A 25,986-nucleotide genomic window follows, 5' to 3' on the forward strand; every position below is an offset into this window, starting at 1 on the left:
AATGCAATCTATTTGCATCTGTCCTGGCTTGTTGAAATGTGATCCTACCTGAAGATGTTTAGATGGCCTGAAAATGTTGGCCCATAGAGTCTGTTATATCATTGGAGCAAGCACTTAATAAGTTTATTTCTCATTATCCATTACTTTTAATTAAAGTTTATTATTCCCTTGGAAAGATTCCTTTTAGTATAGGGAGTATTTTCTATAATCTTATGAAGCAGTAGTATAATCACTACTGCATTCTACACGAAGTTTTTCTAAAGCACCTAATGTCAAATAACCATCAACTTTATTTTGGAAGTTTATGGAAATTAATCTCCTGACATCACAGAAGTGATTACTTAGTATAATGAGTGAAACATTCTTATATTTTTGGATGTAACATAATTTATTTTTAACAAACTTAATCTGCGTTAATTTTATTATTTTCTACGTTATTTTTATTTTAACTAATAGTTACCAGTGAGCCATGTAAGATTTAGGTAACACCATCTAAAATAAGCATCCTGAAGAAAACTGTCAAAATGAAGTTTATATAATTCCACATTTTTAAAATTTCAACTATAAAACTTCTACCAGTGAACTGCATAATATAATCTAGTGACATGTATTTCTGAATAAGAGGGAGTACTACGAAAGTAACTTAGTAAACTATATATATTCTTTATGCCAAAAGCAGTTAAATGAAAATGTCTAACTTATACACTGACTCGTGCTACGCAGACTGGATTTTGTGCTAAATTTTAACTTAGGCAATAAAATCTATGATCCATTCATCTTATCATACTCCGTTACTCCTCCCAACTAATTATCTGATCATTAAGTCTACTTTTTTATTATAGGGTGCATCTGCATCATTTCTAAAATAAAATTGCTCCCATTTTTCCCACAAGCATTTATTTTCTAATCAGAAGAATTCATATAACACTGCTTTATAGTAAATATTCAAAAAAGTTTAAATGGTAATTATTGAATAGAGATTATCCAAAACAGTAATTGCTTTATTTGGAAAGCAGAATTTGTTTTAAACTTAGAAAACAGGCAAATTAAAATGATGTTTTGTATAATATTTAAATAATTATGCTTTTTGGTTTTGGTTTTAATATAAGTTTCTTTTCAACACTTTTTAATATACGTGTATGCTTAAGCATGGTATATGATGAATCTTATTTTTTTAAGTGACAAAAAACTGTTATCCTGAAAAATGGCTCAACACCATCACATGAGGCAAAATTATTATATTCCTCAGACTACTTTTTTACACTGCTCCTGTGACAGATTAACACTATTTTTCATAAAATGATTGGCAACACTCAAGTCATTTGTTTCATACATCACAAAGGAATAATTATTTTCCAGTAATGTGTTGTAATTCTTTTTTTTTTTTCCCCCAAGAGACAAGGGCTGGCTATGTTACCCAGGCTTGACTCAAACTCCTGGGCTCAAGCAATCCTCCTGCCTCAGCCTCCTGAGTAGCTGAAATTATAGGTGTTCGCCACCACACCTAGCTGTGATTCTCTTCTTTGCTTTAGATATCGGAATGAAATTTCCTTTGGTACCGTGTGTGTGTGTGTGTGTGTGTGTGTGTGTGTGTGTGTGTGTGTGTGTGTGTAAGAACCCTATAGAGAGAAAAATAAGAAATCTGTCAGATTTTTAATTTCCTGACCTAGGATGAAGCGGTTTCTTATTTTGATATACATACTGAGTCCATTGAACTTACAAGGACTAATTATGTGAGGGTGAGATCAACCATAGCTGTTTATTAACTCATTTAGTAAATATTTATGAAGGTATTTTAGGTGAATTTTTAATTTAGTCCAATCCTTTTTATTAAAATACATGTCCTTAATATCTGGCCTCTGCCTGCCTCCCCAGCCTCACCTCTTGTCTCAAACTTCGACTTGCAGCTTTACTCTCACTTGCAGTCTCCTCAATGGCCCATTCTTCTGTCACTTCCATGTCTTTTATTTATTTATTTTTTTTTTATTTTTATTTTGAGATGGAGTCTCGCTGTGTCGTCCAGGCTGGAGTGCAGTGGCGCGATCTCAGCTCACTGCAACCTCTGCCTCCCAGGTTCAAGGGATTCTCCTGCCTCAGCCTCCCGAGTAGCTGGGACTACCATGCCCAGCTAATTTTTTGTATTTTTAGTAGAGACAGGTTTCACCATATTGGCCAGAATGGTCTCGATCTCCTAACCTCATCCGCCTGCCTCGGCCTCCCAAAGTGCTGGGATTACAGGCATGAGCCACCACGCCTGGCCCACGTCTTTTATAAATGCCAAAAATGCTCTCCCCTTTTCTGCAATAGATCAATCTTGCTCTTCATGTAGTCCTCCACTTAGATGTCACTTCCTTTAAAATGATTTTTCTGATTTTTCAAGACTAGGTTAGATAGCCTACCTCTGTGCTCCCAGAGTAACTCATAAGTTATTGTAGCATCTACAACATTTATTTTAATTTCCTGTTTCTTTGATGTCTGTCTTCACCATACCATAAACTAGTGGCAGAAACTGTCTTTTTCTTCCTCAGTGATTCACCCACAGCACCTTACACAGGATTTAGCACACAATAGATACGTATTAAACATATGTGGAATGAGTGGAAAACTAATGTTTAACTCTGCTAAATACCTGACTGCATGTTTAATTATTCCCGCTCTCTATATGGGTCTAGGTTGTCTGTTTCATGGAGAAGGGTATTAGTAATCAGTCCTCCAAACCCAAACTAAACTGCTTAGATTTTCCCTAATTACCAAACTATATATTGTCCTTAAGGATTTATACTTTCTGCTTGGGATACGCCTCCATATCAACCTAGAATTGTTTTTAAAAATACCTTAACATCTAACTCAGTCTTTCCTTCTTAGTGAAGATCTTGCTAGCTCCTTCTTCACACCACTCATCCTTCCCTGCGAATATACTGACTTCCTTCTAAATCTTTGGCATATGCAAAACTCGACTTTTTAATGATGAGTTTGTTACTTGATGCATTAAAACCCTATCAAATAATTTGATTTGAATTTAAATGCATTTTTTAGCTAATCTATATTATCTCTTCCTCTTGCCTTTATAGACATATGGTAGTGATTCAGTATGGATACCTATCAGGATGACTAATTAAGGCCAAACCAACTGAGCATTTAAAATGTACCCTTCAAATTGAGGGGAGGTGCCAAGTTGATAACATCTTGATAACACTGGATAGTAATATCCCATGGGCTTACATATTCATTGTTCCTAGTCAATTGACATTTATATCTATTATCACTTGACTGAAACATGATTAATTATTTTATGATAATTTGAATCATTGTTTAAAATTCAGTTTGCGAAGTGTTGTGTCCCTGTCATCTTTTACCATTCCTTTAGAAGATTTGCAGCCACTCTGCTACCCTTCTAACTGTTACATAATAAACCTCATTGTTTTCCAAGTAGGAGACTCCTTCTTTCTGTAAGAGTAATAATTTTATGCTAGGGACATCAAAGATGAGGACAAAAATGTCACATTGTGATTCTGTCTCCATGACACTCCACAATAATGAAAAGTGAAAATTTCAAGCAAAGGGAGGCTTTTGCGTTGCCCACAGTGTCAAAAGTCATGTTTCTCAGATTTTGTTCTCTAAATTGGGTATTAAAATAACCATTTTTATATTTTTTAGAAAAGTATAATTATATCTTAAAATTTTATTTATAAAATATTTTCCCCAAGTCATTCTTTTTCATAAGGTTATTTTTTTCTAACCAAGAAATAGGAATTATAGTTCCTACTTTTTATTTACTGTTAGCTATTTTAGTTGGAGATTTATTGCCTTAATCTATATGTAATATAATGTGTTTATCACTTAGGAAACATTTAAAAAAGTGGGTTAGTTATTTTGTGTAATGCTGTAATTACATCGTTCATCAGAATAATTATATAAAAGTAAATAGAGGTAAGGTAATACCTAATTTAGGATGCCTTTCAACTGTATAGTGCTTATAATTAAAGATTTCAGATAGAAACTAAAGGGCCTTAGTTTCCTTTCACATCAGCCTAATTTTCAAAATAAAACCATAAAATAAATCATAAAATGGTTTCTTTGCTTACACATTTATACATTGAATCACAACTATCCACTTAGAAGTTTTTTGGACCAAAAAAATTGTTAAATTGTTAATGTGTCTTTACACTGGGGCACAAAACTTAAAGGATCAATTTTGTAGCTCATTTGACATGGCAAGCTTGAGAGCAAAAATGATTTAACTAGCCTAGTGCCATTAGAAAGTATTTAAGGTTTGCAAAGGGAAGTATGTGATTATTTCATATTACTTAAACCATTGAAAGAAAATATCACACATTATCAGTCATTAAAAGTAAACATCATGCATTATACATAATATCAGAGATTTAAGACATTATAGATAAATAGCTTACTAAATTTAGACATAAGTAAGATTTTATGTCTTTATAAACAAGGTATTTTTCCACTTTCCTACTTTTTTCCAGTTGGACTGAAAGGCATACAACAAAAACCTCATCTAGCCTAGCCTAGCATCTACTAGCCCTCACAGATACATATGAATATTTAGATGGCAGACCACTAGACACAGATACCAAAACATGTATCCTCACAACAACCTTTATAGTGGCACATTGAGCTCCCTGGCGAGTAAAGACTGCAGCGTCTCAAGGTAGAAAATAAACAACAAGACTTATTTGCCAAGTGACTGTGAAAAGCACTTTTCATGCCTGACTCTGCTGCATACAGAATTCTGTGAACCTCTGAAGTAGCCATGTGACTTAAGGTTTAGCTGCTAGCAGCTAAAATAGGTCATCAAGCTCCAGGTCTGTTACAGTATTACGGTTCTCTTATTCCCATCAGGAACTTTGTTGTAAGCAGGAACTGGCTTTTGGCTGCTTAGTGTTCATTTTTGTTTTTCTGGGGGGAGCTTAGAAGGTCGATGAGGGGGCTGGGGCAGCAAGGCTGATGACTAAATAGTCTGCTCTTCAACCCTGATATCTAATAGGGGTAGGAAAACCTCTGGATACCCCCTGTAAAGACACTCCCTGGCTTTTACCAGCTTACCATCTGGACCCAATTTTAAGTGATTTATGACAATGGAGCCAGCATAACTGCACTCTGTACTGAGTATTATTATTATATGATTCAATAAATGTCTTCTCTGTTGCAGAAGTTTGTAAGAACCGTTCAAATTGTTTTGTTTATTGAAGTTGTACAATTATTACTTTTTAAAAAAATGGAGCGGTCATTTAGGACTTAGAAGTCTTTTGTTATGAGGTGATTTTGTTACAATGGCATTTCTTAGAGATGATATTTATTCCAGTGCTGTGAAAAACCTGTATGACTTTTTAGATATGATTTTTATTGAGCATATGTGAATTGAAAGTAATAATTCAAGCCAAGCACGGTGGTTCCCACCTGTAATCCTGGCACTTTGGGAGGCTAAGGCGTGGGCGGATGACTTGAGCCCAGGAATTTGAGACTAGTCTGGACAACATGGCAAAACCCCATCTCTACAAAAAATACAAAAATTAGCTGGGTGTGGTGGTGGGCATCTATAGTCCTAGCTACTCACGAGGCTGAGGTAGGATCACCTGAGCCCGGGAGGTCAAGGCTATGGTGAGCCATGATTGTGCCACTGCACTCCAGCCTGGGTGACAGAGTGAGATCCTGTCTCAAAATAAAAAATAAAATAATAAAATAATCTTTTTAAAAAGAAAGTCATAATTCAGTAAAACAGTTATCACATGCACAGTTCACCCAAATGACTTCCATATAAGTTGATGATATTCTAAGTTTAAGTTGATGGTATTCTAAGTTTACATGGAAATGTAAAACTTGGAAATTAATAAAACTATAAAGGGATGACAGTAGTTTTTGGGTTTTGGTGGGTTTTTTTGTTTTTGTCTTTGTTTTTTTGAGATGGAGTCTCCCTCTGTCACCCAGGCTGGAGTGCAGTGGCACGATCTCAGCTCACTGCAACCTCCGCCTTCTGGGTTCAAGTGATTCTCCAGCCTCAGCCTCCCGAGTAGCTGGGACTACAGGTGTGCACCACCATGTCCGGCTAATTTTTGTATTTTTAGTAGAGATGGGGTTTCGCCATGTTGGCCAGGCTGGTCTCAAACTCCTGACCTCAGGTGATCCACCTGCCTGTAATCCCAAAGTGCTAGGATTACAGGCGTGAGCCATTGGTGGGTTGTTTTTTGTTTGTTTGTTTTTGTTTGTTTGTTTTTGAGACAGTGTCTTGCTCTGTCACCCAGGCTGCAGTACAGTGGTGTCATCATAGCTCACTGCAGCCTCAAATTCCTGGGCTCTACATGATTCTCCTGCCTCGTCCTCCAAAGTAACTATGACTACAGACAAGTGCCACCACACCCTGCTAATTTTATTTTTTGTAGAGATGGAGTCTCGCTATGTTGCCCACACTGGTCTTGAACTGCTGGCCTCAAGCAATCCTCCTCCCTCAGCCTCCCAAAATGTGGGGATTACAGGCATGAGCCACTGCACCCAGCCTGACAGTAGTTTTTGATGAGATCTCAGTTGCCACAATTTTGGTGCATAAATCATAGTCCCATTATCAGTTATCTATCATAAGCTCCACAATTTTAATTGTTAAAACTTTATATGCTATAGATATGAATTATTTAAAAGAGAACACCTGGTAATCTATGTTTAAACATGCTAAATTTGTTTGGAATTTCTTCTATATAATATGATGCACTAGTATTTACTTCTTGATTTTTTTGATATCTAATGAAATGCTGGTTAGCTCATGGTTACTCTAACGGAAATAGAAAAGTATTTCTTAGAAGGGCTATTCATTATAATAAAACATTCATTCAAAATATTGCCCATATTAGAGAACTGCTTGCTTGTTAAGATATAACTGGTTATTTAAGATTGCCTTGGTCCACAGGAAATGTAGTGTGTGGCCATAAAAACAAACCAAATTATGACCTTTGGAGGTATCTTTCGTGGAGAATACATCAGCAATTCATCACTCTATTTACAGGCATTTGAGAAATTAGGATCATTGGTATTGTTTTCTATTGGAAGTGAACAATAGACAAAATGTGTGTGGAATCTCTTGAAATTTTTATTTAATAGAGCATCTAATAGAATATTATTTCATAAACCTTTCAGAACATTTTAAACATTGTAAGCATTATAGAAAATTTTATTTAATAAAGATTCACACCAGAACATTGGAGACACATTTTTCACTAACAAAATATGGAAAAGATTGTTTCCAAATTGGTGTGTTTAATTGCTTGCATGCCATTGGCCACTTAATAGAAAAACCTTGAAGTGTGATGCAACCAGTCATCACCATGTCTTCAGTTGACACATTTTGTTAAATAAAAGGTAGAAAATAAGAAAACATGTATTTCCAACTAATTTGAATAGAAGTCTATAGAATGAGTATATTTGGAAAGCTGTGCTAAAACATTTAATATGGAAAGGAAAGTCTCATTTATAAAACTGTGAAAAGAGTTACCATTTTAGTTTGACCCGCCAACCATTTTTCTTCATTTTACCAGTTGTACATTTTAGGATTGGAAGTAAATGGAGATAAAAGCCTCTTCCCTACAGCACTGCAGTCTTCACGTAAGGGCTGTTTGAAAACATGCCAGGGCATGGCTTTTCTCTCAAACCTGAAGGCACTCATAAAGTTAAACTTATTCAAGCTCAGGATTTCTGAAAGAATTTACATTTAAGAACTGAATTAATATTCTGTCCATATTAGTAAAACAAGACTGAATGTTACCTCTTTATATAATAGCAGTAGCAATGTCTTCATTAATTCAGGTTTCTAGTACCTAGTTAAAAAAAAAAGCACTTGGATTGTAAAGTGTGCGCATGTTTGTACACAACGTGGCAGTAACAAAGCTTTGGAAATTATGGAAGCTAAGTGCTTGGTTACCACTGTAGCCCTCTTTTTCTATTTTATTGCTAATACTACAAAAAGGCAGTTATTTCTCCATCTGGTTTCCTTAGCATATACATTCTTAGCATGTAGGAAAAATCATCACTGTCAGAAGTGAAGAGTTAAGGGCAGGACAGGGAAGAGATTGTGACAGATTGAATGGGCAGAATTGTTGCCCCCAAGAGTCATGAGAGGGAGTGTAGTATAACAATTAATACATTTAATCTTTTTTTTTTTTTTTTTTTTTTGAGACGGAGTTTCGCTCTTGTTGCCCAGGCTGGAGTGCAATGGCGCAATCTCAGCTCACTGCAACCTCCGCCTCCCAGGTTCAAGCAATTCTCCTGCCTCAGCCTCCCGAGTAGCTGGGATTACAGGCATGTACCACCACGCCTGGCTAATTTTGTATTTTTGGTAGAGACAGGGTTTCTCCATGTTGAGGCTGGTCTCGAACTCCTGACCTCAGGTGATCCACTCACCTCGGCCTCCCAAAGTGCTGGGATTACAGGTGTGAGCCACCATGCCCAGCTACATTTAATCTTTTTTAAAAATATATTAAGCATATACAGTGCTGAAGTGATCATGTAGGCACTGTGGGAAATGCAAATGCTATACATGGTTTCTGTTCTCACTTAACATCTTAGATACTTATACTGTGGAAGTTATGAAAGAAGTCCCTTCCCTCTAAAAACTCTGTAGTTATACAATCTTTTTCAGGTGTTTATAGGAAGATTTTTTTCCCTCTTCAAATAGAAGAAAACAATTACTATTTACCCAACATTCAATCTGACAGAAAATCCTGTTGGCTTTGCTTTAAAATATATTCATAATTTAAACAGTTTTTACCACCTCCAATGCTACCACCCAGTCCAAGCCTCCTAACTAGATTTCTTCTTTTAACCCTGACCTCCTTCAGTCTGTTCTCATACAGTAGCCAAGAGGATGATTCTTTTAAAACATGAGACAGATCATGTCATCTCACTGCTCAGACTCTGTGTTGATTCTTCATCTCACTCAGAAGTCCTTAAGTGACCACCAAGACCCTACATGACCTGGCTGCCTTTCCTCTCTGACCTCATCTTTTATTCCTCTCCCACCATTTGCTCCATTTTAGCCACACTGGCCTCCTTGCTTGAACACAGTAAGCCTCAGGGACTTTGCTGCCTGTTTCCTCTGCCTGAAATGTTATTCTTTCAGATCTTTTCATAGCTAACTTCCTCAATGCCCTCAAATATTTGTTCATATATCACCTTCTTAATGAGGGTTTCCTGACTCTTCTTTTCCAAATAGCAATCTATCCCTATTCTGCTATTGCCAATCACTCTTAATCTGCTTCATGTTTTCCCATAGCACTCACCACCTTCTAATATGCTGTATAATTTTCATATCTATTATGTTCACTTTCCATCTTCCTGTACTAGGATGTAGGTTTCACAAGAACAAGGATTTTTGTACATTCCATTCTGTTTAGAACAGTATCTTACATACGATAAGGTGCTCAAAAAAACAAGTTTGTATGTCTCAGTTTCTCTCAAGTTGTTTCCTGTCTTCTTCCCTATTTAAATTGTATACAAGAATGAATGAATTTGGAAGCTTATACTAGTTGAAATAATATCATTTATTGCTATTATTTAGTAGGTACTGTTAGACACTGTATAGGCACTTTGCTGGTATTATTTAACCCCCACAGCTAGTTCTCAGAGAGATAAAGAGGCTTAGAGAGGTTAAGTCATTAGCCCAAAATCATGTATCAAATGAATGGCTAAGCTCCAATTCAAGCCTGTAAGAGACTCCAAAGGCCAAGCCCTCTTTGTAGTTTTTGGGTTATGGCCAAGTTTAGCAAGTTTCATTCAATTATCAATATTTTTATTTATATTTACATCATTTTTTAAAACCATGTACCTCCTCACACATTTTTAAGTTGATATAAAATTTTCTATTATATGTTCAAATAGTGACAAAGGGTATAATTTCTGACCAATATATGCTTTAATATATTTTCATCCAAATCATGCAGTATAGGCTTAGCTCATTCAATTAGTAGAAAAGGTTTGTAATATAGTCTAATTGGCAATCATTGTCAAATTGATGAGAACAAAGTCCGACTTCATTTTTAAATTCTAATTAAATAGTTTCCAGGACAATCTCCTCACTTTCTGTTGCCATGAGTGTGTCCCATGGTCATCATGAAACAAAATGCAATCCCCTTTAGTTTGTCTGTTTTGCAATTATGGGACTCTCCCTTAGGAGCAATGTAACGCACACCAAGGTCCAGGGTGGGTGAGAGCTATGCCTTCTTTTGCCAACTTCAATTAAATGGGAAAGGAGAACTTGCAGACTGTAGGTACATTTTCAAGTAGATTAATTTTAGTAGAGAATAACTATGGAAACTGAGGATCTCAAAATTGAATTATTTTGAAACTGCCCACACCCACGTAGCTATTGGAAAGTCTTTGTAAAACCCAAAGGGGATGCATTTTCCAGTTTTAAGACCTCTGCTTTATATTATGTAGTACATTGAAATTTAGAAAATACTCCAAGTTTTTTCATGGTTATAGTAGTTGATTATAATCTACAAAAATAGGTCTTTAGGTTATGCCAATGTGATTTAAAAAAACAAGAATGGAATGAAATACTTAACATTGATGCAAACTGTTAATAGACTTTTTAAAGAGTTTTTAAAAGGCTTACAGAAAAATTGAAAAGAAAATATAGAGTTCTCATATACCCATCCACACTCATTCCTCAGTTTCCCCTATTATTAACATCTTGCATTAGAGTGGAATATTTGTTACAATTGGTGAGCCAGAATTGATACATTATTATTGACTGAAGTCCATACTTTATACTAAGATTCACTCTGTTTTGACATTCTGTGGATCTTGACAAATGTATAATGACATGTATTCCCATCACAGTATCATATGGAATTGTGAAACTTTCCTAAAAATCCCCTGTTCTCTACCTATTCATCTTTCTCTCCCCCTTCTTTCTTCCCTCCCCCAGTGTCTGACAACTATTGATCTTTTTACTGTTTCAATAAACAATTTTGCCTTTTTCACAATGCCATGTAATTACGTAGATTGTAGCTTCTTCATATTGGCTTTTTTCCCTTAGCAATATGCATTTAAGGCCAGGTACAGTGGCTCATGCCTATAATCCCAGCACTTTGGGAGGCTGAGATGGGAGGATTGATTGAGGCCAGGAGTTTGAGACCAACCTGGACCACAAAATGAGACCCCTGTCTCTGCAAAAAATTTTAAAAATTAGCCAGGTATGGTGGTGTGCAGCTGTGGTCCCAGCTACTCAGGAGTCTGAGGTGAGAGGATCACTTGAGCCTAAAAGGTCAAGGTTGCAGAGAACCGTGGTCGCACACCACTGCACTCCAGCCTAGGTGACATATCAAGATCCTGTCTCAAAATTAATAAATAATTGTTATTATTTATTGCATACATATATGTATATGTGTGTATGTGTGTGTGTGTGTGTGTGTATATATATATGTGCATTTTATGTTCTCCCATGTCTTTCTCTGGCTTGATAACTCATTTCTTTTAGTGCTAAATAATATTGCATTGTGTGGGTGTACCATAGTTTATTTATTCGTTCGCTTACTAAAGAACATCTTGGTTGCTTCCAAGTTTTGGCAATTATGAAGAAAGCTACTGGTATAAATATCCATGTGCAGGTTTTTGTGTGGACATAAGTTTTCAACTCATTGGGTAAATATCAAGGAGTGTAATTGATAGATTGTATAAGAGCATATTTCATTTTGCAAGAAACTGGCAAACTGACTTCCACAGTAGCTACACCTTTTAAATTCCCACCAGCAATGAATGAGAGTTCCTGTTGCTCCACATCCTTGTCAGCATTTGGTGTTATCAGTGTTTTTGGATTTTAGCCATTTTTCTAAAATGTAGAAAATGAGAGTGGCATCTCATTATTGTTTTAGTTTGCAATTTTCTGGACATATGATATGAAACTTCTTTTTATATGTTTTTTTGCCATCCATCTGTCTTCTTTGGTGAGTTGTCTATGCACATCTTTTGCCCATTTTTAAATTAAGTTGGTTTTTCTGTTATTGTTGAATTTTAGAAGTTCTTTGTATATTTTATATACCATTTGTTTGTTGACTATATTCATGCAACTATATTCAAGTTCAGTTGACTATATTCATGTACCACATATATCATAATCTATATTCATGTACCACATAGACCATAATCAAGACTATACCACATGTCTTGATTATGGTAGCTTTATATTATATCTTGAAGTCAGGCAGTATATTAGTTTGCTAGTGCAACCACAATAAATACCACACACTGGCTGACTTAAACAATAGAAATTTTCTTTTCTTACAGTTCTGGAGGTCAGAAGTCTAAAATCAAGATATCAGCAGGGTTAATTTCTTCTGAGGCCTCTCTACTTGGCTTGTAGATGACTGTTTCTCCCTATGTTTTCCCTCTGTGCTTGCACATGTCTGAGTTTAAGTTTCTTTTTCTCAGAAGGACACCAGTCATATTGGATTAGGACACACCCTAAAGACGTCATTTTAACTTAATTCCTCCTCAAAGACCTCATACCCAAATATGGTTACATTATGAGATACTATGCGTAAGGGCTTTACCATATGAATTTTGAAGGGACACAGTTCAGCCCATAACAGGTAGTTTCAGTCCTGCGACTTTGTTCTTCAGTATCGTGTTGGCTATTATGGGTCTTTTGCCTTTCCATATAAGCTTTAGAGTCAGTTTGCCAATATCCATAAAATAACTTGCTTGGATTTTTATTTGGATTACGTTGAATTTATAGATCAAGTTGGAAAGAACTGAAATCTTGACAGTATTATGTCTTTCATTCCTAGGGCTGGGTCCCTCTGGAGTTGTGTACTCTCTAATGTCCACCCTGAGCTTCCAACAGTTTGTCTTTTACAGTTTAGATTTTCCTACTCTTTTGGTATTGGTCCCTGTGGAGAATTTTTTTTTCCTAGGGTTTTACTTGGGTAAGTTGTGATTCTCTGTATCTACCTATCATTTCTACAATCACAGAGGGCAGTGGTTTTCCCTGTGACCCCAATTATCTGATGGATCTAAGATTTGTTGATTTTTCAGTTTGTTCAGCTTTTTGCTTGTGGAGACAGGAATGACACCTTCCAAGTTCATTACATGCAGGACTGGAAAACAGAAGTCTCCAACATACTTTTTATTATTGTAACATCATTGTGAAGAAAATTAAGCACTTATTGGTTCTTTATTATACAGAAGGAATTGAGTTAAATATAATACATCTTGAAACTGGCAAGAATCCCATGTTGCTAAAGTGATATTTATGACAGTATTTCTGCATCTGCATCACTAGTTTTTGAAACAAATTTACCCTAGAGCATTGGTTTGCAAAATGCTATGGCCCCAGTGGTTTCACAGAAGATCCTCTGAAATTGCTGGTTTGAGTTTCGGATAGGGGTTGTGGAGGGGTATAAGCAAGAAGGAAGCAAAGGGCAAGGAAAACACTAAGTTCAATATACTCACCCCTGCCTGAATCAGAGCATATGTGTTTTATTTGTTTCATACATATCATTTGAAGTAACGGTTTGACAATTAAAATATGTTTAAATTCACTGCCCTTGAGTGTTAGAAAATGTTGTATGCAATAGAGAAGGTTGTTTTTAATCTTCTAATGTTGTGTTCAATAGGCTGCACAGTAGATGAACCTACATCATGAAAAGCTTCTTTGCAGAGTTTAGTAATGAAATTGTTAAGGAAGAACTCTAAGGTAGACTCATTTTATTTAATGCAAAGCGATCATGTTGAAATAAAACTCTGTTATGGACTGTAAAAACTCAATTTAAAATATAATTAATTTATCCTGAGGAGCTCAGGTATTCCCAAATTAAATATTTTTGAGGTATGAATTAGCTGATGTATCAAAAAAAGATAAAGTGTGATCATACCTTTATTAACCTGAGGTTAAGTTTTCTTGGTGAAACTTATAAATGTCAGTATATCCTGACTCATTAGTAACAGTTGAAATTAACCAACTTGGTAACTTCTATTTTTGTAAAAATTTACACTCACATATTTAGATCTTTTTTTTTTTTTTGAAATTTTACTTTCTATCATGAGGGGAATTGAGGATAGGTCTGAAATAAGATTTCAGGCTTTTCTCCTTCTGAAATATATATTCAAGCTGAACAGAGAAAAGCATTTTAAATTCATCTAACAGTCGTGTATAATTAGGCTTGGTTCTGCGTTGTGAATGGGGTTTCTGGAAGGGCAGCAAAAACAGGGTTTGATTTGTTATGTGCCCAAGCTTTGCATCATACCGTATAGAATTGTTTGTAAACATGCATATCACAGTAAAGTATGCTTAGTCTCAATCAGTTCAGAAAATTAGACAGCTGCTATGTGTAAAGCAAATAAATAAAACACCATTTTTCCACCAGAAAAGTGAATACAGTTGTAGAAGAGATTAGATAGATGTGCAAAAATCAATACAGGGCAAAATATCCTAAGTGTAATAAAGAAGGATAAAATGCTGTGAGACTTAAGGAGAGAGATGTTACATCTGTTTGAAGGCAAATTAGAAGAAGATTGAAAGGGAAAGTAATGTTTTTGATGATCTGGAAGAAGATGGACAGAAGATACATCAGTGAGGAAATGGTTACAGTGTTTGTAAAAGAAAACTGATAGGTGCTTGAACAAATAGGGCTTTATATTTCTTTCCTTTTTTTTTTTTTTTTTTTTAAGTTGGAGCTTCACTCTTGTTGCCCAGGCTGGAGTGCAGTGGCACGATCTCGGCTCACGGCAACCTCGCCTCCTGGGTTCAAGCAATTATCCCGCCTCAGCCTCCCTAGTAGCTGGGATTACAGGCGCCCACCACCACACCCAGCTAATTTTTGTATTTTTAGTAGAGACGGGGTTCCACCATGTTGGCCAGGCTGGTCTCGAACTCCTGACCTCAGGTAATTAATCCGCCTCAGCCTCCCAAAGTGCTGGAATTACAGGCATGAGCTACCGCGCCCGGCCTAGGGCTTTGTATTTCAAAGAGAACAAGTCTAAAGGTAAGTAGATACTGATGTTGATTTAGTGCTTCTGTAATGTCAGCGTCCCATCCAACTATGCAACAGTTTCAGCCAAGCTATTGACAAATCTAAGAGAGATTTAAGTGAAGAGCTGTACTTGATACTGTACTTGATATTTGCCAGGATCTGAATGATGAAAGAGGAGGAAGAATCATAGATTACTCAAGGCTGTAATATTAGTGGCCCATCAATAAGACTCATAGGTGCTTGTTTACGTATTTGCCTTCCTCACTAGCTGCTATTGTTAGAAAAGTGCAGAAGCAGTAAGTCTGGTAGCACTACTTCGGTCACACTTCCAGGATGCTTACTGTCTTTGCCCCTGCTGAGATCTCACATACATATTCAGAGTTGACTTCAAATCTCACCTGCTCCCTGAGCCTAGCCTGGACAGTTGCATCATAAATTGACCTTTTTTTTGTATTTGTAAAATTAGCACCTTGGCATTCATTGTTCAGTTCTCTCATTTTTGTACATTTTGTATGATACTGTATTAGCTCAAGTTGAGTAAGTATAAGAAATAACTACCATGTGCCGGGCCTTTTGTGAATATACAAATATGTATTAACACAACTCCTACCCATAAAGAGCTCATAGCCTAGTAGAGAAAACTGACATATAAACAACTATAATAGAAATTGACTGATACAAAAATAGAGTTAGGTATGAAAATACTGTACAAAGACTAATAATGAGGCAGTTGTTCAGGGAAAGCTACAGAAGGAAGATATTTGAGTTGCATCTTGAAAGTCATTTGGACTATCAAATATTTATGTACTTATCACTTTCTATTTATATTATTACTTATTTTGACACCTTGCCCATTTGACTGTAAGTTTCTTGAGGTCAGAAAGTATATATTCTATGCCTTTATTTCACCCATAGTGCCAAAATATTTCACTGAATCAGTATATTTGGTACTAGCCAAATATTTTATGTATATTTACATAAATTTATTTACTTATTTTTCTTTACCTTCCCTCTCCTCCCCACAAAGCCCAAGCTTAGCTAGTTACCATTCTTCTTCCTATTTTTGTATCCTATTTTATTAACATTAGCCATGTAATGTATTTTTAGAACAGCTTATTTTACACACAAATGTGTAGTTTCTTTCTATGGCATATCTTGTAAGTAAGCATTGAGATTTTTGCTGTGCAACTCTTTAGGAGCTTTTATGGTGTCTTGTGTAAGCTTGATTAAAAATACAAAGTTTGGAGTTTTTTAATTTTCATATAGCTTTTAAAATTTTTTCTAGTTTATAATTTTTTGTACCACTTCAAAGTATGAGGTTTCCATTTTTAAAAATATAATTTAAAAGCCGTGTTAAAACTACCATACTGTTGAAGTTTCAAATTGGCAAATTGAGTGTATTATTTTGAATTTTACTCTAGGACAGATGAAACAGGCTCAAGCTCTTCTAAATTTTGTGAAACACCAATGAAATTTTCCTTCATGAACATTTAAATCCATCATCATTTCTGCAGGTTCCAAGGCCATGGGCATTTTAAGATTAATGTTCTAGATGAAATAAAATTATTTTATGGTCTATTAAGATAATTTGCTAAACATCTATTTAAAAGCCTACTGTATAGGGGGTACTAGAGATACAAAAATAAGACATTGTTTCTATTTTAAAGAATTCACAATTTAATAATTAAAGAGATTTCTTCCATCTGTACTATGGGATAAATTCAATTAGCTAGATATAAATGTCAAAATTGATAAGAGGTAGAAAAGATCACTTATTAGATACTAAGTAAATGATTATTAAATAATGAACAATAGGAATTACAGACTTCAGCCATAGGAAAGAAACATTACTGGATGAACTTTTTCAGTTCTTGGATATCAACATGGTTTTGGTTATTACAGTGATTGTCAGTAATATTTAATGCATGAGGCTAGGGTATTCTGGCATTCAACGATGCTCTGTGCAGTCGTACCCAGTTAAGAACTGCTATGATCCTACACAACTTTGAAAGTGTAACTAAAGCTACTACAAATATAAATTGGTATGTCACTTCTTCCAGAGTTTATGTTTATATTCAATGCAGTCCCTGTAAAAATCCCAGCATAAATTTTTGTTAAATAAAAAAATGCAAAGGACCAAAAAGATAATCTAAAAAAAAAACCAGAATCTCCGTTTGTCACCCAGGCTGGAGTGCAGTGGATCAATCTTGGCTCACTGCAATCTCCACCTTGGGGATTCAAGTGATTCTCCTGCCTCAGCCTCCCAAGTAGCTGAAATTACAGATGTATGCCACCACCCCTGGCTAATTTTTGTATTTTTACTAGAGATGGGATTTCACCATGTTGGCCAGGCTGGTCTCGAACTCCTGACCTCAAGTGATGCACTTATCTCGGCCTCCCAAAGTGCTGGGATTAAAGGCATGAGCCACAGCACCCAGCCCCAAAAAATAATATTTATACATAGCAATGTAGGAGGACTACCCTGTATCAACATTTGTGGTATTGACACAAGGACAGATCATTGTAACCAAACAGGACAGAAGAGTCCAGAAACAGACCCATACGTATATGATCACCTGTGACTTATGCCAAAAATAACACTAGTGCAGATGGGGAAGGATGTGCTTTTCAATAAATAGTACTCAGTCAAAACTGGTATCCGTATGATCCATATGAAAAACAAAAGTAAATCTTGACCCCTTCTTCACAGCGTAAACAAAAATCAATTCCAGATGGACTACAATCTGATACAAAAGACTGTTACAATAGACTTTTAGAAAGAAACACTGGACACTGTCTTCACAGGGAGTGTCTGGAAAGGAGCTGAGGGCACTTTCAAGGAGCTGCTGATATTCCTGATTTTGATCTTACTAAACAAATTATAAAATGATTTCAATATATGTACCCACGTAAGCATAAATTGGTACTTTAAGACATAATACTGAAAACCTTTACAAAAAGTTTTGCAGAAAGAAAGGGTCCTAATAGCAAAGGAAGTTCAGGCCGGGAGCAGTGGCTCAAGCCTGTAATCCCAGCACTTTGGGAGGCCAAGGCGGGTGGATCACGAGGTCAGGAGATCAAGACCATCCTGGCCAACATGGTGAAACCCTGTCTCTACTAAAATACAAAAAATTAGCCAGGCGTGGTAGTGGGCACCTGTAATCCCAGCTACTTGGGAGGCTGAGGCAGGGGAATCGCTTGAACCTGGGAGGCTGAGGTTGCAGTGAGCTGAGATCGCGCCATTGCACTCCAGCCTGGCTACAGAGCAAGACTCCGTCTCAAAACAACAACAACAACAACAACAAAATAGCAAAGGAAATTTAATTGAAAAAAAAACTAAAGTTACTGAATAATTTACCTAACCTGTGCATTTTTTTTACTCTATATTTCCAATTACATAGTTAATTGAAATGGGTTTCAATGCAATAGTGCAATTACTTCAAGAAGAGTGTAGTGAATTACATTTGTAACAGAAGAGTTGAAACTTAACAGATTTGTATCCAAACTTTAATAAATTAGTGAAGACATATGAAATGCAGAGACTTTAATGAATTTTCTTAATAAAGTTTATTTTAAAAATATTTCTGGCTGGGTGTGGTGGCTCACGCCTGTAATCCCAGCACTTTGGGAGGCCAGGCACGCAGATCACGAGGTCAAGAGATCGAGATCATCTTGGCTAATATGGTGAAACCCCTTCTCTACTAAAAATACAAAAAATTAGCTGGGCATGGTGACACACGCCTGTAGTCCCAGCTAGCCAGGAGGCTGAGGCAGGAGAATCACTTCAACCTGGGAGGCGGAGGTTACAGTGATCCGAGATCACACCACTGCACTCCAGCCTGGACGACAGACTGAGACTCCATCTTAAAAAAAAAAAAAAAAAAAAAAAATCTTTCCTATATATTGTTAAATGATTATAGCACATTAATACTTTTATGTATAAAAGTTATATGTTGAAATTGTCTTTTCAAGGGGTTATCACACAACTTCTCTAGAGTCTGTTATAATAGTTTCCTTTTCTAACCTTTTTGTAGGCTTTATGACTTAGTCAAAATGAAAGCCAAACTCACCTGTGAAAAATATATACATTTTATATATTAGTAATCTATTATTTATTTTGTCATGCTAGCCCTAATACAATTAAGGTTATCACCTTCTTTCTCTAATTAATACCAAGAAACTCTGGTCTGTTATTATTTATCCTGAAACTAATTTTTATTCTAGATTCTACCTGTACCATATTTCTGATTTTTCATGATCTTGTGGGTTGGCTTTTTTTTTTTTTTTTTGGTATGGAATAGCTTCTCATCTTGATTATCTTAAGTACAAACATATTCACTATAATTAGATGCAAGCATCTGACTATTTTATTAAAACTTCAGATTAAACATGGATAAAGGAGGGAAGCCCTGTGAGAGAGGCAGATCATGATGTGATTTCCAGCTCACAATTTTAGATTCTCTCCCATGGGTAATGGGGAGCCATTAAAGTATTTTATGCAGAGATTACCAATCAGATTTGTGTTTTAGAAGTATCACTCTGGGCCTGGTGCAGTGGCTCACAAGTATAATCCTAGCACTTTGGGAGGCCATGGCAGGCGGATTACTTGAGCCCAGTTCAAGACCAGCCTGGGCAACATGGTGAAGCCCCATCTCTACAAAAAATTGGCCAGGCATGGTGGCGACGCTTGTGGTCCCAGCTACTTGGGAGGCTGAGGTGGGAGGATCAATTGAGCTGGGGAGGTGGAGGTTGCAGTGAGCCAAGATCATGCCAGTGCACTCCTGCCTGGGCAACAGAGTGAGACCCTGCTTCAAAAAAAAAAAAATCACTCTGGCAGGAGTATGAAAAGAGATTGGAGTGGGGGTGGGGTGACAAGACTAGAGGCCAAGAGTTGAGTTAGGAAACTGTTGCAGAGGCCAGGTGATCATCATCATCACCATCACCATCATCATAATGATTAGACATGAGATAAAATCAACTGAACTTAGTCATTTAGTAAGAGAAAAGGAGGAGTCTAAACTTGCTCCCAAATATCTGATTTGGGTGACTAGATGAGGTTGGTGTCTTTCATTAAAATAGGGACCATAGGAAAAGGTGCAGTTTGGGACATGTAGAATAGGACATATAGGTGGATATAGCCTTTGAACATTTGGATGTGTGAATTTGTTCTAAGGAGATACATGATCCAGAGATGTATATTTGGGAATCATTGTTATATAGCTGGTAGTTGAAGACATTAGAACATGTAAGATCAGAAAACATGTTTAGATTCAGAAGAGAAGAAGGCAGAAGAATCATGTGGAGTGGTCTCATGGAAATTAAGGGAAGAGAGAATTTTGAAGGAATAATGAACAATGCCAAATGCATTGAGCAATAAATAGAAACAACAATTGACTCATAGATAGAGAAGTCTATTGCATTTGGCAATATGAGGCTCATAGGTGACCATTGACCAAGAAGTTTCAGGGGCATAGGGCTCAAAACCTTAATTACATGTAGTTGGTTAAAGATCTAATGGCTTTTGCAGTTTCTTTGAAAGTATAAAAAGTGAATGGGAGGTAAGGAAATAGAGACAGCAAGTATCGACTCTCTGTTCCAGATTCTTGAGAATGAAAGAAAGGAGAAGGAAAGAATAATAGAGGTGGGTGCAGAATAGGTAATTTTTCAATTATTTTGCTTTTTCCACTTGTACCTTGATTAAAATGTTGCTTTTGATTGCATTTTCATGAGTTAATATTAAACTTTGTATTTTTCTATAATTAATCATTCTATAATACTTTAGTTAATGGCATAAGTTTAAAAGAATCAGGGTTACCCCCAAACCAAATTAAGTATAAATACTAAATTGTGTGATTTCCATGAATGCACAGGATTAAAAAATATTTATGACAGAAATATGTAAAATCACGATTGAATAAAAGGAAGACGTTGACAGCGTGTTGGATAAATGTGAGATATCTTAACAAATGATTTTTAAATGAGGCCATCTGTTAAAGCTTCCTGATGCTCTGAGTCTGGACCAAGAGGTTATTTATGTTTTCACGCAAATCAGGCTTTAACCAAAATACTTTGGAAAAAACAGATGCCTTATAGAAATTCATTATTCCTAAAATAATTACAACCTTCTAAATGTTAACATCCCTTTCTACAAAGAATGGTGTTATGCTAATGCTGTTTATATATATGAATGTGAAATTATTGTATCATTTACTGTAATGCAAGGGAATGGTTTCTCCTTATCCCTACCTCCATCCTCACCCCTGAGAGATACATGCCTGCTTACCAGGACCAATTTTCTACTTATTTAGCTAAAAATAATTGACCTTTGAAAGTCATAACCCAAGTAGTTGAATTTGAACTAAAATCTAAAGATAAACCGAATCTTTCAGGCATTCTTTCCTCCCACTCTTTTGATCTTTTTGACCCCCACTAAGTCTTACCAGGTATATTGGAGTAGAGGAAATTTCATACTAGAATACAGTACTGTGTCATGTTTCATTAATGTCAAAGATTTCATGTAGTAAATAGAACAAGAAGGTACCACTTTGTACAATATTCAAAATCTATACAGCACATTGCTAAGCAGAGTATACACTCAAGAAATGTAGAATTGATAATATTATACTAGAAAATGAACTTCCAGTATTGCTATTATTTTACTAATATGCATAGTCACTGACCTGTGAAGAGTGAACAGTATGTAGAAGTGCCTTTGAGATAGGAAATTATGAGTCCCTAACTTTTACATACATATTAGATTAATTTGAGCCTACATAAAAAGAGAACAAATTTGTGAGGATTTGAGAGGGGAAAATCAGGGGACTTCCTGTTTGCAGCTCTTATCATTGGGAGAACAGTAAATTAGATCTAGACTAATATATTTGGTTTCTCTAATTTATGGCAATTTGTTAACTTTGTCATTGAGTGGAATGCTGAACAAAATTTCTATGGCACATAAGCACCTTGCACAGGGTTCGCTTTAATTCTTTGAGAAGCTTTCAGGCATAGACTATTTGGTATACTGATTAAAGTATGATTAATTATTAATTAGTATCTTGTCCTGTGAGAATGCCTTTAGCTTCAATAGGTTCATCTTTACTTGAAAATAATGGAAAGCTGGGTGCAGTGGCTCTCGCCTACTGAGTGGTGAGAGGATCACTTGAGGCCAGGAGTGGAAGACCAACCTGGGCAACATAGCAAGACCTCGACTCTACAAAAATTTTTTTAAATTAGCCAGGTATGGTGGTGCACACCTGTAGTCCCATCTACTCAGAAGCCTGCGGTGGGAGGATCACTTCAGCACAGGAGTTCAGGGGTCAGCAGTGAGGTTCAGTTGTGTCACTGCACTTCATCCTGGGCCACAAAATGAGAACCTGTCTCTAAAAAAAAAAAAGAAAGAAAGAAAGAAGAATGAAAAAAATGGCTTACACACTGGGCAGATGTAGTGCATTTCTCCTTCCCAATTGCTGTCTGGGTTGATGCATTTGTCCGAATGGAGGGTGGAAGAAAGACTGAGAATTACATTATGTGAAAGCCCCTGCCCAACTCCTTGCTTATGATAGGAAGTCTGTGGCCACTGACTTCCCATCTTATGTTCTATGTACTGTATGAAGTAGTATGGTATAGTGATTTAGAATGAGGCTCTGTAGTTCAACAGCCTGAATTTGAAAGTTGACTCTACCACTTATTGGATGTGTGAGCTCAGCAAATAATGTCTTTCTGCTTCAGTTTTCTCACCTATTAAATAGAGACAATTAGCATCTTTCTCATAGGGTTGTGGTGGTGGTGGTGGTGGTGGTGGTTTTTCACTCAGGCAAAGAAGCATTGCTCTGCTAATGGAAACCTGGAGAAGTGCTTGTTAGCAAACAATACTCTGTTCTCCACCTCCTCCATATACCAGGGAAATGTTGGTGGTCTGTGAAATGGAACCAAAATTAATGTTCCTCTCATGAAGGAAGGAAAAGAAAATAACATGTGTTTCGTATGCATTATCTCACTTAATCCTTAGATTAATTCATTCAGAATAAATATTATTAGCTGATTTTTTCATGTGAAAGACCTGAGGCTCAAGAGAGTGCTTACACAAGATCAAATGTCTGCTGAATAGCAAAGCCAAGATTCAGTGAGAGGAATAGCTGACTCAAAAGCCCATCTGTTTCCACCTCATTCTACTAGCTAAATTGCCAACATTTGGGGCATAGCTGCTTTCCTCCTTTTCTAGATGTGGCAAATTAAAAGAAACCTGTGCCACAATCCAGTCCATCTGCCCTCACCTTCCTTCAAGTGAGAGGGAGCACGCACAGTGCAATCTCAAATAAGGTTTGGTCACTGACCAGTCAAATATACCCCTTCTTTTTCCTAAAAAGAAAATGTATATTTTATATCTGCAATATTGTGATGGATTATTTCTACTAAAATGTGAATTTCTTCTATAGCTTTGTGGAAAAGTAAAATTAGAACTTCATACACAAGACACAGTTATCCCAATTTAACCTTTATCCTCTTACACTGAATTAGTTTACAAAGTCTGAGTTGATAAAAAAGCATAATTCCGTTAGCTTCCTACCTTCATTTTATTTTGATCTTTCTTATTTATTTAAAGAAAATGTTGGCCCTGAAAATCTTGCCTCTGGCCAAAAACAATAAAATTCTTATCTGGTAGTAACTAGTCATTACTAGTAATAGTTAAGGTTTCCTGTACTGAGTACTTAGTTTCATGTGGGTTTTTTTTCCTTTTTTTTTTTTTTTTGCCCCAAAAAGCAAAGGCAAATAATGTCTTTTCTTATTCAAGGCCTTTTAAAGGTACTTTTTTTGCTCTTGGCACTACTTCTTAATTTTCAGTCAGTTTAGAAACAATTTTATACTTCCCCAAATTTCCTACATTAAGACTTCAAAAGCCTTAACATTAAAGATTAGCTGCTTCTGGCATTTCATATAGCTCAGAGCAAGGCAAGTTAGTACAGATAATTTAAATGATACCCAGTCACAGGTACCTTCACTTTCATTGGTTGCTTTTTCAGAATACCTATTTTGTTATGTACCTTATGAATTTAAACATGACTAAAGATGAATTTCTTAATGTGTACATTATGTTTTCTGAGCCTGGAAATTAAGGGAAAAAATGATGAAGGCATGTTACACAAGTACTTAATTTTTTTTTTAAATCTCAGATAGTACTATGGTAATTAATGCTTATTTTATGCAAACTAGACTGTATCTGTTAACGGACACATTACTGTCAAGAAAATATTACTTGTCTTAATTATCAGTAATGAAGCAGGGATAAGCTGCTCACTTAGATATAATATATCTAATGACCTTTTCAGTTAGAGGTTGTGATGAAAGGTATCAGTTTCACAAATTATGCTTCATTCAGCTTCTGGCCTTTGTGTAGATTAATGTTTTGTGGATGAGTTTTAAAGTCAGGCATAAATTGTGTTTGGTGTTTAAAATTGATTTAGTGTCTTGCTTTTAGTACATCATTTTCTCATTTATAAAGCCTCAGTTTTATCTTCAAGCTTAAAAAAATAATCCATGGTAAATTTAGAATTGCCTTACTGGCAGTGGTTTTTTTAACCTTACCAAATAGAATGGTACATATGTTTACACTTGTTTAACTAAAGGACATAGTTTATGACTGAAGTTTCTTTCTGATTTCTGAATTTAAAACAATAAGCACAATGTTTACAATAACAATTTTTGAACTAGGAATGTAAATATTTATCATACCACTTTTCCTAATTAGATATCCCCAGATGACACAAAGCCGGTTATTCATCCTGAGATGACACATAGCTGGTTATTGTGATAGAAGTTATGATATCTCTTAACATTAACTTCTTAGTGAGTAATAAACATGATATTGAAACATCATTAAAGAACTCATAGATTTGGCCTCATTCAAACCAATAGGAGAATTGCCCCCATGTTTTAAGCAACTAAGGATTTAAGCATTTTGTCTATGCAACATAACAGTGAGATGAAAAGTGGTTTTCAAATTTTTAAGCTGTGAAACTCTGAGAAACTTCTTACTCAGAAGTCCAATAAAGAAATCTAACAATACTGGAGCTGCTCTGGTTGAATTGGAAAATTTCTAAACTAACTTGAAGGAATCCAGGGCTGTCAAGAAGCAGTGTTTTGATACTATGATCCTGATAGTTATATTATTAATGTAGCCCAAATATTAGAGTTAGGGAGGAAAGTACAGACCATGGTTTTCAGACCTTCATCTTAATGGGTGTAGGAAATCGAAAGATACAATATAACTAACCTAAGTTAATATGGTCAGTAAGTGCTATGATCTAGAATCTAAAAAACATTAAGTACTTCTAGTGATGGAATCTTTTCCCTACTCACTGTTGCCCTACTACTATAAATAATGAATTTTGAAAACTATTTAAAGAACAGTTTCTGAATTGACCTAATCTTTGTGTAGAAAAGTAGGCCATCAATTTTTCATTTGCAAGGGCACAGTAAAGTCTTAGCTACCCCAGCACATTGACTCTACTTCTTGCTCCATTGCTCATTTTGGAAGAGTACACAGTAACAGCTCCCAGTTCTGTACCTTGGCTTTGCAGAAGAGCAGGAGAAGATCAGCAAAACAGGAGTTTTCCTGTGCTCTACTTAATTCCAATTCCTCGAAGGCTCATTCACACATGATGTTGCCTCTGATTGGAGCAACAGCCCCAATGTAACACCCTCTCCACCTCCTACCACTGTGGTCTCAGCCAGGCTAACTTCTGCGTATCCTTCAGGCTGCAGTTTAAATATCACTGTCTCCCTCAGGGCTTCTATGATCCACACCAAGTCTAGATTGAATACCTCCGTTTATGCTCTGGTAGCATCCTGTGTTTTCTCTATCATAGCAGTAACCACACTAGATTGCAATTACTTTTATCATCCCCTACTTAAATACTCAATTCCGTAAATAGAGACCACAAGTGTCTTGTTTATCGCTGATTCTTCCAAGCCTAGCAGAGTTTCTGACACATGGCTCATGCCCCATGTTTAT

At 36.1% G+C, this 25,986-nt stretch overlaps 1 protein-coding gene and 1 pseudogene across 4 annotated transcripts in view; both read left to right on the forward strand.

Annotated features, from left to right (window-relative positions):
• ELP4 (elongator acetyltransferase complex subunit 4) overlaps positions 1-25,986 on the forward strand; it is a 274,679-nt gene that overhangs the window by 157,536 nt on the left and 91,157 nt on the right. The window lies entirely within an intron of this gene.
• Positions 14,932-20,813, forward strand: LOC134731195 (putative uncharacterized protein encoded by LINC00269; annotated as a pseudogene).

The sequence above is a fragment of the Pan paniscus genome, chromosome 9 (assembly GCF_029289425.2).
Source record: "Pan paniscus chromosome 9, NHGRI_mPanPan1-v2.0_pri, whole genome shotgun sequence".
NCBI classification, from domain to species: domain Eukaryota; kingdom Metazoa; phylum Chordata; class Mammalia; order Primates; family Hominidae; genus Pan; species Pan paniscus.